Source organism: Pogona vitticeps, chromosome 6 (genome assembly GCF_051106095.1).
Source record: "Pogona vitticeps strain Pit_001003342236 chromosome 6, PviZW2.1, whole genome shotgun sequence".
Lineage (NCBI taxonomy): Eukaryota > Metazoa > Chordata > Lepidosauria > Squamata > Agamidae > Pogona > Pogona vitticeps.
The window spans coordinates 20,485,518-20,500,317 of record NC_135788.1 but is presented as its reverse complement, the minus strand read 5'-3'; the positions used below and the strand labels follow the sequence as shown (position 1 = coordinate 20,500,317).

Genomic DNA, 14,800 nt, shown 5'->3' with positions numbered 1-14,800 from the left:
AATGAGCTCCCGTCGCTTGTCCCAGCTCCTGCCAACCTAGTAGCTCGAAAGCATGTAAAATGCGAGTAGATAAATAGGTACCACCATAGTGGGAAGGTAACGGTGTTCCATGTCTAGTCACACTGGCCACATGACCACGGAAGATTGTCTTCGGACAAACGCTAGCTCTGTGGGTTGGAAATGGAGATGAGCACCACCCCCTAGAGTCGGACATGACTGGACAAATTGTCAAGGGGAACCTTTACCTTTACTGAAGAGCATGGTTTGGGTTATATGCTGTTTTTCCCTTATAAATAAGTAAATAAATATTCCAATAAATATTCAATAAATAGTGTGCCCTTGGCCATCCAGAACCCTATGGGGTTCAATGCTGAAGGTGTTATAGTGGACTACTTGCACCTAAACACAATAGGTCTAATCAGCCTTTAGATCATGGTTTCATAAGAACCCTTATTACACACAGTACTGTATGGAAAGGATTGTTATCACTATGAAACAGAATCCCAGTAGAGAGAACTTCTCTCTCTCTCTCTCTCTCTCTCTCTCTCTCTCTCTCTGTGTGTGTGTGTGTGTGTGTATGTATCAGTTGTGTATGCAACGTAGTTATGCTTTGTGGGACATAAGAATTATAAATGGATTTTGAATTACATGGGGTTTGGCGCCCCTAACCTCAGCATTGCTGAAGGGAGAAGTGTAATTCATATGTGCTAGTTATAAACAAAGGATTTTTAAAAGAGCTTTTTCTGAATCATGAATGATACCAAATTGGTTCGAACCCCTCTCTGACCATCTATTCTTTTTTCGTTTCTGTCTTATTTATTCTTACCAGGAAAAAAAACATTGAAGCATACTGGAATAGCTAAACAAGTTGAACAAAGGTTTGAGGGAATCTGATAGTGATGTAAAGCAGAGACATTACAGATGTGTAATGATGTGATGTAAAGCAGAGACGTTACAAGTAGAACAAGAACTCTTTGGAGCCCACTGAAAACAAAATTTAAATTATTCTAAGCTGAGTAACTTTTTTGCAAGTTTGCCTGAAATCTGGCAGTTATCGTGCCTTGAAAGAATAATTAAATGCCTCAAAACCCTCAGGCTGTTTAAATGGAAAACTTTAAAGTTTTAGGCAACAGAAGTTGTAGGCAAATATCACTGAGAAGTGCAAATTAATAATGATGGAAATCATAAAAATAAATGCACTAGTTCTGAGTCGTTACGAAAACAAATCAAAAGTATATGAATAACTAACGAAATACTGTAAATGTTAAATAAAACAAATGTGGGAATTAAAATGAAAAAAATATATTTTAGATCTGTAGAATAATATCTTAGTCTCCTTTATGTTTCTGAGCTAATGTGTGTCAAAACATTTTGTTGGGTGTATTTGCTTTTGCCTAAAATTTTGATGAGGTAGAAACTTGTTTTTCTTACTAAAAATAGGCATAGACCTTTCTTACTACTTGCATGAGCTATTGAATTCTTTGTTTTGTACTGATGAAGACTATTCCAATTTTGAGATATCTGCTGGTATGGACAAAAGCACCATCCCAATGCAAATGAATTAGTAGTGACTTCAGTCATGTGTGGATGAGTGTTTTACTTTTGTAGAATTATTTCCAAAGATAAAATACCAACATGAAAAGCCTAGGCTTTGAAATATGTTGGAGGGGCAGGATGAGAGAAAGGACATTTTTAAACTTATAATAAGCCCCTGACAACTTCTATTTCCATTCACAGGATTTATAGATAAGGCAGCATTTGTGAAATCTGTTGGGTAGCATTAGCCACCCGAATAACAATATGTGTGTACACTGGTTCAGAAAATCTCATATTATGAATACCTTTCTACTTTGAGGGAAGGAATATGATAATAGTTTCTCCTGCTGAGGGCTCGTGGAGACACACACACACACACCCTGCCTTGTGCTTGGCTTTGCATGCTTCACAAATTTAATTTTCTAGGAATGCTTTGGGAAGGAAAAAGAGCAGCACATAAAAATGACTACTCGACAGTTTGTACAAAAGTGTAAGTAAAGCTGTGCCAAACTCATTTTCAATCTTTTGAACTGAAAAATGTTATCTCTCAAGTAAGGAAAATAATTCAGAGATAAATGTGAAATATTGTTGCAATAACTGTGCATAGTTCCATGCTTGTATGTTATATTACAGTCATGTTGCAAATGGGGCAGCCCAAATCCTGGGGTCATGGATTAAAGTATGGGGGCTGTCCTCAGACATATCCCCAATTTTGGTGGAGTGTCCCCTTCCCTGGTCAGGATAGTGAATGTGGGACACTGCAGAACTTTCTCAACAATGGTTATGGAACTGAGACCATGCAGTGGGGTGACACATTCTTACCCAGACTGCATGTCTCCTTTTTCTTTAAAATGGTTAAGACTTACTGGGTTTTTCATTTGAATCAATATCCACAGTGGGTTTCATACCTTGTTTAAGAATATGCTTAAGTAAGAAACTAGCAGGGGGGGGCAGGAGCCAATGGTGGAACAGGGGAACAAAGAATAAGAGGGTGGTGATTTCTTTTTTTTCCCAGTGTGCTTCCCCCATGTACCCCCAATCCTGCTACAGGCAAATCAGAAACTGTCTGGAGCTTGTTTGCAGGATGTTCTGAGAACTACAGAAAAGAAGATGTACAGAGTAGTTACACTGATGCTACCATTCCAGCAGAAATCTGGATTCCGGCCCATGGTTAATGGTGTTGTCAACATAGTCCTTAATCTCAGTGGCAGTTAAAGCATGAGGGTGCATAATTTCTGCTGTGAAAAGAGGTGCTATGGGGATACAGTATGTGATAATGGCCTGTTGCTGATTTCCTTTTAACCACAGTTAAAAAATCAGTTGTGTTATGCTGCATTACGTGAGGGCTTGAGCCTAGGAAGCCTATTTTACCCTTTGTGAAATAAATGTTTTCTTAGCATGGAAAGCAAATGGGGTTTTGTGGCTGATGCAATATAATGGCATATCATAATTACTCTGGGTTAAGTCTAGCCATAAGTATATTGTAACCTGCACTCCAAATGGGGAAGTGGAAACAGCCCAGCACATACCCTCTGATTTTATAGTCCTCACTTGGAAAGTAACATGGATGTTTTGCCACTGCTTGTAACGTACTATATGATTACATTGCCCACATTTGGCATGAAAATAAGCAGTGTCACATGGGATTTGGATACCACAAAAATACTGTTGGAATTTCCAACTCTCTCATTCACTAAATGTTGCCTGAAATCAGTTTGCATTTTGCAAATTTGAAAGGCCGTGTGTAGTTTTGCAAATGGTTTGAAAGATCACCCATAGAACTATATACATTCTTTTTCTCATGGTTGTTGTTCTATTATTATATCCAATTTTCACTACTGCTTATGTGTTCTCATTCATATATATATATATAAATAAAAAAGCAATGAGGGCATCCTGTGGAGGCGGTGGTTTTGTGGATGGCTTAGCTGCCCTAAGATGAACCAGCAGGGAAAGCGGGAGAGGTCAGGGAGCAGCCGGGCTTCCCTCCGAGCTGCTGCCGAGCCGGGCTTTTCAGCTGCGCTCCTCCCGCGGCACAAAGAATAGAAGTTGAACAAACAGGAGGTGTGGTGGCTGCACACACAGCAGCAACAGCCAATGCTGCCACTCTTGAAGCTGTCTCAAAGGGGGAGGAGGAGGAGGAGGAGTTGCTGCTGCTCACTTGTGGGAAGGAAAGCTCCTGAAAGTCTCTCACTTGCCAAAGAGAAGCGGGCCCAGTCAGTCAGGGAGATGTATGGCGCCTGGCTCTTGCTCGCCCGCCCGCCCACCTCCCCTCTAAGACATTTACCCCGCGAGCGCAACATGCCCAAAAGCTGGACATTTTAAAGGTTTTTAGCTTTGCCTGCCGGACAGAGGACATTAGCCTAAAAAGGAGGACATGTCCTCCTTTTGCCAGACGTCTGGGAACCCTGTCCATAGGGCCCCTTCCATTTCTGCAGTTCTAAGATTAATTGTATGTACAACAGTGCATCCCTCTGGTCATTGTAATATTGTGAACGCATCTTGTCAAATCACAGCATAAGCTCCTACAGAGATTCATAGGTGTTCAGGGGATATTTGTTTGTTTAATATGCCACCTTTTCTCCAAAAAGAGACTCGAAACATTATTAAAATATAATAAATACAATATTTTTTAAAGCCAGATAACAACATTAAAAGCTATCATTTAAAAACATACACCCCAGGAAGTGGATTTCACAGCTTGGTAGCAAGCTGCCCCTGAAAAGGCCTTCTCTTGCATCTTCACCAAATGAGCCTCTGAGCATAATGGGACTGAGGAGAATGGCTGTTAAGGAAATATTAAAAGCTGAGAAGGCCTCTGGTCCCAAGCCATATAGGGTGTTACTGTATATAAGCGATGAGTAGCACTCTGAACTAGGCTTGGAAACTTTATTCGACAAAGCAATCAGAGTAAGATGGCTAACTGTGATACATCTTACAAGTGTAAATGGATTCACAGACTGGTGACAGGTTCCCTTATATAAGCTACAGAAGAGTAAGACTATGTATAAAAATGTCTGAACTGGAATAATAAAGAGGGACCCGGTGAGAACTGGGGGCTTTGAATCATGAACTAACTCACAGTCTGAATTCGGATAGATCATATTAGGCCAGAGGCTTGAAGTTCCACATCCCTGGTCCTAAGATGAGCTGTGGTTTGATTTAAACCTACTATGCATTTTCCATATCCTTCTTGAATAATAACATACTATAAGTGATCCAGAGCTTGGGGAGTTACTTACAATGCTGCAGTTCCCAGAATCCCACAGCTGGCATGGAGGAATAGTCTGAAAACATCACATTTCCAACTTCTGAATAGGTTTGTGTTTGTGCTTCTTAGGTGGAACTGGAACAGATTTCTACTTTATTGCTCAGTACTAAAACTATCTGAAGGCTGGGCTATCGGTCTTAATGCCTGAATCAAAAGTAGACCAATCTTTACTTCAGTGCAACATCAGAAGCAGTCACTATGCTGCTGTCACAAGAATGTTATGCAGGCTTTGCTAGCCAGACACAAAAGTATATAAATGGAGTGCTAGTGAACTGAAATAAAGCAAAAGGAATCTATAGTCTATTAAAGAATCAGGCAATAATAAAAGGGCGTGGGAGACTTTCCTTCTTTCCTTCCTCAATCTTGAGTGCAAGTTGCAAGCTCATTATTCTCTCACTTAAACACTCTTGGATTGTCTTAGGGATATGGAAGCATTGCTGTCTTTTTGTTTCCTAACTCACTAATCTTGGTGTAATTATAAAGACGATGGCACTCGTCCAGAGGGACATTATTGAGCACGAAATTGTCGCCCTTTTGTGGGAGTGAAATCCAAATTAATATTCCTCAGTGAAGCAGCAAAGAAATAATGACAACAACTGCATATAAATACTTATTGTATTGTTAACTTCCAGGATCATGAAATCTTGGTTTTTATTTGGACAACTGTGTCAGGGCTTGTTTAATATTCTTTCTTAATGGTGGGTTCTTCAAATTAGCAACAGTAAAATGTTGTTCACCTTGAGCTAAAGAATGTGTGTGGCAAGATTCCCTGTGAATTTTATTTCCCTTGTGTTTGGTTGTTACTCATTTGCTTTATTATGCATGTAAAAATCTCAGATGAGCTGTTCTGACCAAAAAAAGCAACACCCTCAGCAGGTTTACTGCCATTAGAGTTACTGGATAGAGGAAGAAGGAAATATTGAAAGGGGAAGGCCGTGTGTAGTAAGGACGGCAACAATCATTCTGAATGAGGCACCTTCCTCATAAAAAGCAGGCTTGCACTGAAATTACATCAAGTTCATCAGCACAAACCCAAACTGGCAAACCACAGGAATAAGCAAGGCTACAGCTGTGTGCTATTATTTTCCAAGGAATTCTCTCCACAGAACTCCCATTGTTCTAAACTGACTAAGATACAGTATCTGAGAATTAATATATATATATCAGAAATAGCTATCTGGCTTTTGTGCATACTCAAATGGCACAGATTATCCACTTAACAACACAGTAGTTAATCTGTTGTGGAGTGTTTTGTGTTCTCCCCCCCTCCCCCATTTATTCAGGATTGAATTGTTCATGGCTTGACATCCTTAGACTGGAAAGTTTAATTGAAGTAGCTGATTTCATGATTCTGTGCTTGCCCACTCTTACACTTCATCATTTCAAAGATTTTGTACAATAGTATACCAACATTTGCTGTCTTGCTTGTGCATTACCACCAGAGGTAAAGAGGAAGAGCATTATGCTGCTGAATCTTATATTCTTTGTTCTGCCTAATACTATTTTCAGGAGGCTCATCTCGGTTATGAAAAACTACTGTAGACTGGACAGTACCTAGATAAAAAATTCTCTTATCTTACTTTTCTGTACCAACCATGGCTTGGTTCTTTTGAGAACATTCTTTTTTTATCTTTCTTTTCTTTGGTGGCATGGATTCTGAGGGTTATCTGAGCTTGGATTGTCATGTACAATGGCTTCCCTGTGAAGTCTAACATGATGATTGCTGGGGCTGTCCAGTACTTCAGTATTTTGAAATAGAATTTCATGTCCAGCTTTTTTTAGGACATGTTCAGCCAATTTTTCTGGTTGTTTTCGTCTGCAGTGTCTATCATGATCTTTTATTCTGGTGTGGATGCTGCAAGATATCTGGTACACTCCTGCAGTGGTGAGGGGGTCCCGTTTGTCCTTTGCTGACCGTAACATTTGTTGTATTTTTGTGGTGGGCCTGAATACATAGGTTGTGTTTTTTCAAAAGTTTCCCCATGCGGTCTATGACTCCTTTGATGTATGGCAGAAATACTTTATTTGTGGGTGGCTGTTTTTCGTCTTCAGTTTGGTGTTGTTTTCTTCGTTTGATGGCTCTTATGATTTCATTCTTGGAATAATAACCATTTGCCTATAGGGTCCAATTCAGATGGTTGAGTTCGGTGCTGACTCAACCTTCTGAATTAGACAAGGCCAGCAATCATTATGTTAGACTGCACAGGGAAGCCATTGAAATCCACAAACACCAGCAGAACTTCAACGAAAAAGAAGAAAGTCTAAAACTCAACAAAGCCTGGCTCTCAGCACTGAAAAATACAGCCTGTAAAAGGTCAACCCAGCCACAAGGACCAGTGATCGTGCACACAAAAGACCAGCTAGCGACACCCATCAATCACAGTGACAGATCATCTCTCCCCCCTTATCACAACAATACGCCCACAACAAAAACACACGGATTTCCATAATCACCCAATCTCCTGAAAAGGACAAAAGCTGATCCCGCAGCTATAAATGCTCAGCTATCCAACAAACTGCAGCAGAGCACAGACGGTTCTGACTCCTGTCCTCTGAAGATGCTGGCCACAGAGACTGGTGAAATGTTAGGAAGAAAAACCTTAAGAACACAGCCAAACAGCCTGGAAAACCCACAACAACCATTGGATCCCAGCTGTGAAAGCCTTCAAGAATACTATATAGGGCTATGTCAGATTAATTGCATTCAGGGCTGTAAACTATACAGAAGGTACCCTTCTGTGCCATAGGACACTGCTCCAGTTGCCACCAAGTTTGGAAGCAGCTGTGATGCCAGTGGGAAGCTTGGTAGCAATGACTGAACTGCAGTGTCCGCACCGATGGTTCAGTCTACAGAAGGCTGCAGGAATCCAAAGCAGCTCCTGGAAAAACTGAAAATTGCCCGTTGATGTTATGTAACGTTTACACAAAAAGGCTTGACAGATTGATTTGATTATTTAGGTTTGAGGATGAGCCATGCTAATTTTCAGGTCAAAGGAGGTATGTGATGCTTTTGATACTTTAGTCTTTACCTTTTGAGCTATGCCTTTGGCTGTCCTTTGTTTGTTTTATTGTTTTTGGCAAGATTGTATTGTGTTTCATTTTTAATTCCCGTTTCATTCAGAAGACAGCATCTTGTATTTCAAGATTCCAACCCCTCCCAAAAAAGGAAAGATTAAGCAGTCCAGGAAACTCTAGTTTGGAACATTCTCACTGGGTCACAATGAATCAACAGAGAGCAAATGCAACACTCAGAAAAGTGGGTCAGAGACAGTATGAGCCAGTACTTGCCAAATGGCTGTGGAAACCTATTCAGGAACATGTTTGGTTTACATTTGTGATTTACTCAGGATATTAGTGGAAATGGCAATATGATTCAGTAGGAGCCCTTTCAAATATGGAATCTGCAGGATGCTTTGAACATAGCATATGGGTTTCTTCCCCCACCCCACCCCGGTCTTCCCAAGTTGTAGTGAAGCATGACTGGAATTGTCCTTTGTTCTCTGATTGCAGTTACCCATCTCTTCTTTTTCTGTCCTGTGGCTAAGGGTTGTAATCATCCACAGCACCACATGTACTGAGTGAGCAATTCCACACAGCTAAAATTACTAATATTCTGTTACCTGTTGAACCGGGCTGAAACATTGATCAGATACAGCTGCCCAAAGCTTAGATGAAAATATGAAGTTTAAACAATGGCTAAAGGTTTGACAAAGCAGACAATGTTGTACTGAATGGCCTGAATCAATAAAAAGTGGGATGATGGTCAAAATGCACTTCAGGTTCCCAGGTCCTGTTGAAGTCCTTTCATGTCTATTGTTGTGGGGTTTTTTTGTTTTTCTTTTAGGGTTTGGCAGTTAAATGCTTCATTCAATCAGTAAGTTTTCTATGATCATGTGTTCTGCTCAGATACATGTCAACCTCTTTGTTTGTTTGTTTGTTTGTTTAATTCATTGCATTGATACCATCTGTGACAAACCCAGACCTACTGGGATCTGCCACACGTTAACTAAGCTGCCACCAACCATTCCCTATAAGAAGTCACACAGACCAGGGATGGATTTTTAACAAATAAAAGAATAAGGTTTATTTAAATACAACACACAGGGAAAATAAAATGATCAGTTGAATAAGATATAGTAACGTGGCTTAGTTTCACTCATACATGCACACAGTTTGGTTCACACAGAACCCTTAACTTGAAGCACAGACCCTGAACCTATCAGTTCTGGCTAACCAACAGACACCTGAACCTATCAGGTTGGTACTCTGACACACAGTAGTACCCTGTCTGACACACAGACTCCCACACCAGCTTCTTCTTCCCAGCTGCTGCTTCGTCACATCCCAGCGTCTCCTAACTTCACCACACAGGCTTCACATATATATACAGTACAGCCCCTCCTCCTGATGTCCCGCCTTCCACTCCCCATAGGATGGAACTTTCCCTCCAAACCCATGACAGACAGGTAACATCAGTGCTGTATGTAACACCTCCCCTCTTTATAAGTTGTTTTGTAGGGGGAAAGCTAAGGTGCTTTTTCCCAAAAAACAACCTGGATAAAACACACAACAACAGTTATACATACCATATCATACTTACTTATACTTACATTCTAAGTTAACCATAGCAATTAGGCATTTAAACATTTACCATATACATTACATCAATTTACCTTTATTCATACAAACCAAGTTCAAAAAACAGGTACATTTAACTTTTTGTCATCAATATATATACATAGTCCATGTTTCTTTCGCCGTCTTCAATCTTCAGGTCTTCTTGACAAGGCGTCAGCAACACAGTTCACTGACCCTCTGACCACCTTCACTTCAAAGTCATAGTCCTGTAGGTTTAAAGCCCACCTCATAAGTTTGCTATTGTGGGTTTTCATTGTCTTTAACCATTGCAGTGGTGAATGGTCAGTGCACAGAACAAAATGTCTTCCCCAGATGTAAGGCTTGGCCTTCTGGATCGCGTAGACTATGGCCAAACACTCCTTCTCCACGGTTGCCAGATGTCTCTCACCTTTTTGAAGTTTCCTACTCAGGTAGGACACTGGATGCTGGTCACCATTCTCATCCTCCTGGCACAGAACTGCTCCTACCCCGCTGTTAGACGCATCGGTGTAGATGATGAACTCCCGGTCGAAGTCTGGAGCACGCAGCACTGGATACTGGACGAGCGCCTCCTTCAACCTCTGGAACGCCTCCTCACAGTCACTGGTCCACGGGATGCGGTCATCAGTCTTCTTCCGCGTCAGATCGGTCAGCGGAGCCGCAATCTCGCTAAACCTCGGGATGAACTTTCTGTAGTAGCCCACCAACCCAAGAAATGATTTGACTTTTTTCTTGGTGTTGGGTCTAGGCCAATCACGAACATCTTCTATTTTGGCCTCCAGGGGTTTTATCACTCCTCCCCCTACCATGTGACCCAAGTATTTTCTTTCTGGGATACCCAGCTGCAGTTTGTTCTCTCTGCAGAGCCTAGGCCAAAGCACTCCCTCCCCTGGATTAAAGTGCCTCTCCCTGCCTTCCTGGTCATCCCAATCTTTCTTTCTGACCTTTGGAGCTTGCAGGGTCTCTGCTGCTAGCTCTAGGTTTCTCTTTAGGTCATTCCTTAAGGTGTCTATGTATGTCACAACGTCTTGTGGGTCATCCTGGGTGATCTGCTCCCAATTTTGTTTGATCAAATCAAGGGGCCCTTTCACCCTTCTCCCAAATAAAAGTTCAAATGGACTGACCCGGTACTGGCTTGTGGCACTGATCGATAAGCAAACAAAAGGGATTGCAGCTTCTGGTCCCAATTGTTTGGATTCTCTGCCAAGTAAGCCCTAATCATGCGCATTAGAGTCCCATTGAACTTCTCAGTTAACCCATTACTTTCAGGATGATAGGCAGTAGTTTCCTTGTGCTTAATTCCACAGATTTGCCATAAGCGTTTCATGAGCTTTGATGTGAACGATGCTCCCAAATCTGTGATTATTTCTGAGGCAAATCCCATCCTGGACATATACCCCACCAAGGCATCTGCCACTGTGTTAGTTTCAATGTTAGTCAAGGGAATGGCTTCAGGGTACCTCGTGGCATGGTCCACAATGGTGAGAATGAACCTGTTCCCCCTCTTTGTGGCCTTGGGCAAAGGTCCCACAATATCCACCCCTATGCATTTGAACGGAGTGTCAATCACAGGCAAAGGGCACAACTTTGCTTTGGTCCTGTCGCGGCTATTCCCCTGCCTTTGACACACATCACATTGTTTACAGAACTCCCTGATCTGCTTCCCTATGTCAGGCCAGTAAAAATTCTGTGTGATTCTCTGCTGTGTTTTGTTCACCCCTAAGTGCGCAGCAAACATGTCAGAGTGCCCCCTTTGTAAGATCATGGGGCGATACTTTTCAGTCACCACTAGCTGACTTCTGATTCCATCTCCCCCTTTTGAGATATTCCTCAGGGTCTCTCTATACAAAATCCCCTTTTCCTCCAGAAATCTCACTGGGGTTTCAGGTGTTAGCTGGGCGTCAGTCACCTGTTCAAAACACTTTTGGAGAGTGGCGTCTGCCTTTTGCTCTTGTCCAAATCTGCTGTCTGTGGTTAAGGTTTCCACCACAGCTTCTGAACTCCCCTCTGCTTCCGTCTCGGGCTCATCATTACCCCCCTGAACTGTCCCCGTGGTGGCTTGTGAACGTGTAATCACTAGCACCCGTTTCACATGTTCAGCCAGGTCATTTCCCACGAGCACGGCTGCTGGCAGAGTCGATGAAATTGCTAGCCGCCAAACTCCCCTCCAGCCTTGAAAGTTGACAGGTACCTCCGCGACTGGCAGTGAGATTACCTGCCCCTCAATCCCTGCCACCTTCATGCTCTCATTTGGGATCACATATTCCCTAGGAATAATATCTGGATGGCACAGGGTCACCTGAGAACAAGTGTCCCGCAGCCCCCGATACTGACGGTCAAGTATTCCTACATCCACCCCTGCTGTCTCAAACAACTGAGAATCTGTTCTCACCAGCAGGCAGCGCCTGACCTCTACAAGAGGACCATTTTCCTCAGCCTGATCAGCAGATGTAGCTGTTCCAGATTGAGTAGCCATGGCAACAGGCTCCCTCAGTGACAATGAGCCTTGCTCTTTCTGGACATAGAACACAGCTTTTGGCTTGGTTCCACTCGAATCCTGAGGCACAATTCCTTTTAGCTGCTTTAATTTCTCACACTCTGAGATTAGATGGCCCTTTCCCTGACAGAAATAGCATTTTCTGGTGTATTTTGAGTCTCTCTCATCTTGTTTTGGTTTTCCCTCCAAAATCTGAGGTCTTGGTTTCATGTCTGAGGGCTTCCCTGCACCATGGGCCCCTCCCCCTTGCTGGTTTTTCCCTGGTCCCTGAGAGTACTTGCTGTAGGTTTCTTTGGGTTTCCCCACAGATTTCCCCTCCCCCAAGGGCTTTCTTATTTGGGAAATAAAATCTGCAATCTCGGCGGCTTCTGCCACAGATTTCGGTTTCCTTTCCCTCACCTGGAATTTCAGTTCCCCATGCAGGACTGAATAGAACTGTTCCAGCGCTATCAAGTCTTTAAGCTGCTGGTAGGTCTCTGTCCCCTCCTGAGATAGCCATTTCTCAAGCAGCCTCACCAATTGGGCCCCCACTTGGGTAAAAGTCTGCTCTGGTTTCTTTGTGAGGGACCTGAATCTTTGCCTCAGCTGTTCCGCATTTATCCCATGTCTTGCAAACACCAGTTTTTTAAACTCTGCAAAATCTTTCATCAGTTCCTCAGGCATCTCTGAATAAACCTCAGCCAGGCTACCACTGATTAAAGATCGCATGATGGTCATCTTCTCAGTTTCCCTCACTGAGAAGTCCACAAACGCTCTTTCCACTAGGGAAAAGAACACCTCAGGACAATCTCCCTTGTGGTACACAGGGAATTTCTTCAGGTCAGCTTTAGACAATTGGCCTCCCTCAGAATCCCTATTGTTATTATTGTTCTGATTCATCAGTTCCAATTTTCTTAATTCAAACGCCATTTTCTCTCTCTGCAATTCCCTCTCCATTTCCATTCTCTCTCTCTCTAATCTTTCTTCTTTTTCCAATTGCCTTTGTTTCTCTTCCCTTTCTATTTCCCTCATCCTCAGTTCATGCTGTTGGGCTATGAGCATTTTCCTGAGTTCTGGGTTCTGTTCTCCCGTGCTGTCACCCTGCACTGAGCCAAATTCATCCTCAGAACCTTGGTCAACCTGGGGGTCTTTCACTTCACCCATTTCTGCCATTTGGCTTCGAGTCAAGGGCATAATCCCCCCCCCCCAGAACAGGCTGCTTTAAAAAGTCAAGCCTCAAAATAAAACGACCACTTTTTTTTTTCTCTTTTGCCTCAGAACCAGCTTTCCCTATAGATTGCTGCTGTCCTTCAGCACTACTTGCAACTGTAGCGAGTTAGAGTCTACCCCCCTCTGCTGGGCCTCTCAGCAGACAAGCTAGCTCACTGCTATTTCACAGTTTTGCCTCAGCTTTTTCCCCGCCAAAAACAGGCTGCCTCAGAGCACCCTAATCTAGTCTCCCCAGTTGGCACGTTCTTCTACTAGCGCACCTCCCCGTGAGGTACACCTAGAAGATTACCTACGCGCCTCAGATTGTCCCTGACTAGACCCCCCTTGCTCTGGGCACACTTGCCAAGGCTTTGCTGGACCGCTGGACAACTGGACCAGTCGTATCCCACACGCTGGACACCAATCAATGTGACAAACCCAGACCTACTGGGATCTGCCACACGTTAACTAAGCTGCCACCAACCATTCCCTATAAGAAGTCACACAGACCAGGGATGGATTTTTAACAAATAAAAGAATAAGGTTTATTTAAATACAACACACAGGGAAAATAAAATGATCAGTTGAATAAGATATAGTAACGTGGCTTAGTTTCACTCATACATGCACACAGTTTGGTTCACACAGAACCCTTAACTTGAAGCACAGACTCTGAACCTATCAGTTCTGGCTAACCAACAGACACCTGAACCTATCAGGTTGGTACTCTGACACACAGTAGTACCCTGTCTGACACACAGACTCCCACACCAGCTTCTTCTTCCCAGCTGCTGCTTCGTCACATCCCAGCGTCTCCTAACTTCACCACACAGGCTTCACATATATATACAGTACAGCCCCTCCTCCTGATGTCCCGCCTTCCACTCCCCATAGGATGGAACTTTCCCTCCAAACCCATGACAGACAGGTAACATCAGTGCTGTATGTAACACCATCTAGTGCCAAGACACTACTCACAACTTCTACACAATACAAAGAACACAGACTTTAAAAAAAAAAGTAATGACAAGTTAGCCAGCATCTTCCAATAAACATGGTTGTGTGTTTTTTAACCCATGGAGGCCTCCAGGAGCTGTGGGTTCTTGCACTGAGGAGCCACTTCCCTCCTAAACTGAATCTCCTGCCTTTAAACAAAATTTTAAAAAGGAAACTGATTTCTGGTCACTTCTGAATTTGTTTGTTTTGTTTGCTTTACCACTTCGAGCTAATTCTGGGCTTGGTGTGGCTCACAGTAATGTTAATTAGCTGGGCATGAACATTTGCTTATGAAGACTTGTACATCCCTGTTTTGCTCTCAACAGATGTTAATTAGCTCACTAACAGTAGGAAATATGTTTTATTGCATACAATGAGCCTCTCTGGAAAATATTATTTATCGTTACTATTAATTATTAGTCTATATTAATACCATTAATATTAATTGTGGCAGTGGTCTCAAAAAATTCCTTAGGAGCCTCCCCACCACAAACATGTAAAAGAAGAAAGTGATGTTCCAGGCATTTCCTGTTTACCTTAAGGGTCAAAATAGTCTTTTCTGGGCTCTGTGTCACATGGGGAGAATTGGTAGGAGTACAATTTTGGTTTTCAATGGCCCTAAGCGTGTGCATGTATGCTCTACACTGATTTGTGACTAGGGTGCACAGCAGTGTTTCTCTGCCAAAGAAGACTTT

At 42.6% G+C, this 14,800-nt stretch overlaps 1 protein-coding gene across 1 annotated transcript in view; it reads left to right on the top strand.

Moving 5' to 3' along the window:
• PLXDC2 (plexin domain containing 2) overlaps positions 1-14,800 on the top strand; it is a 262,609-nt gene that overhangs the window by 187,144 nt on the left and 60,665 nt on the right. The gene's annotated exons all lie outside the window — the stretch shown is intronic.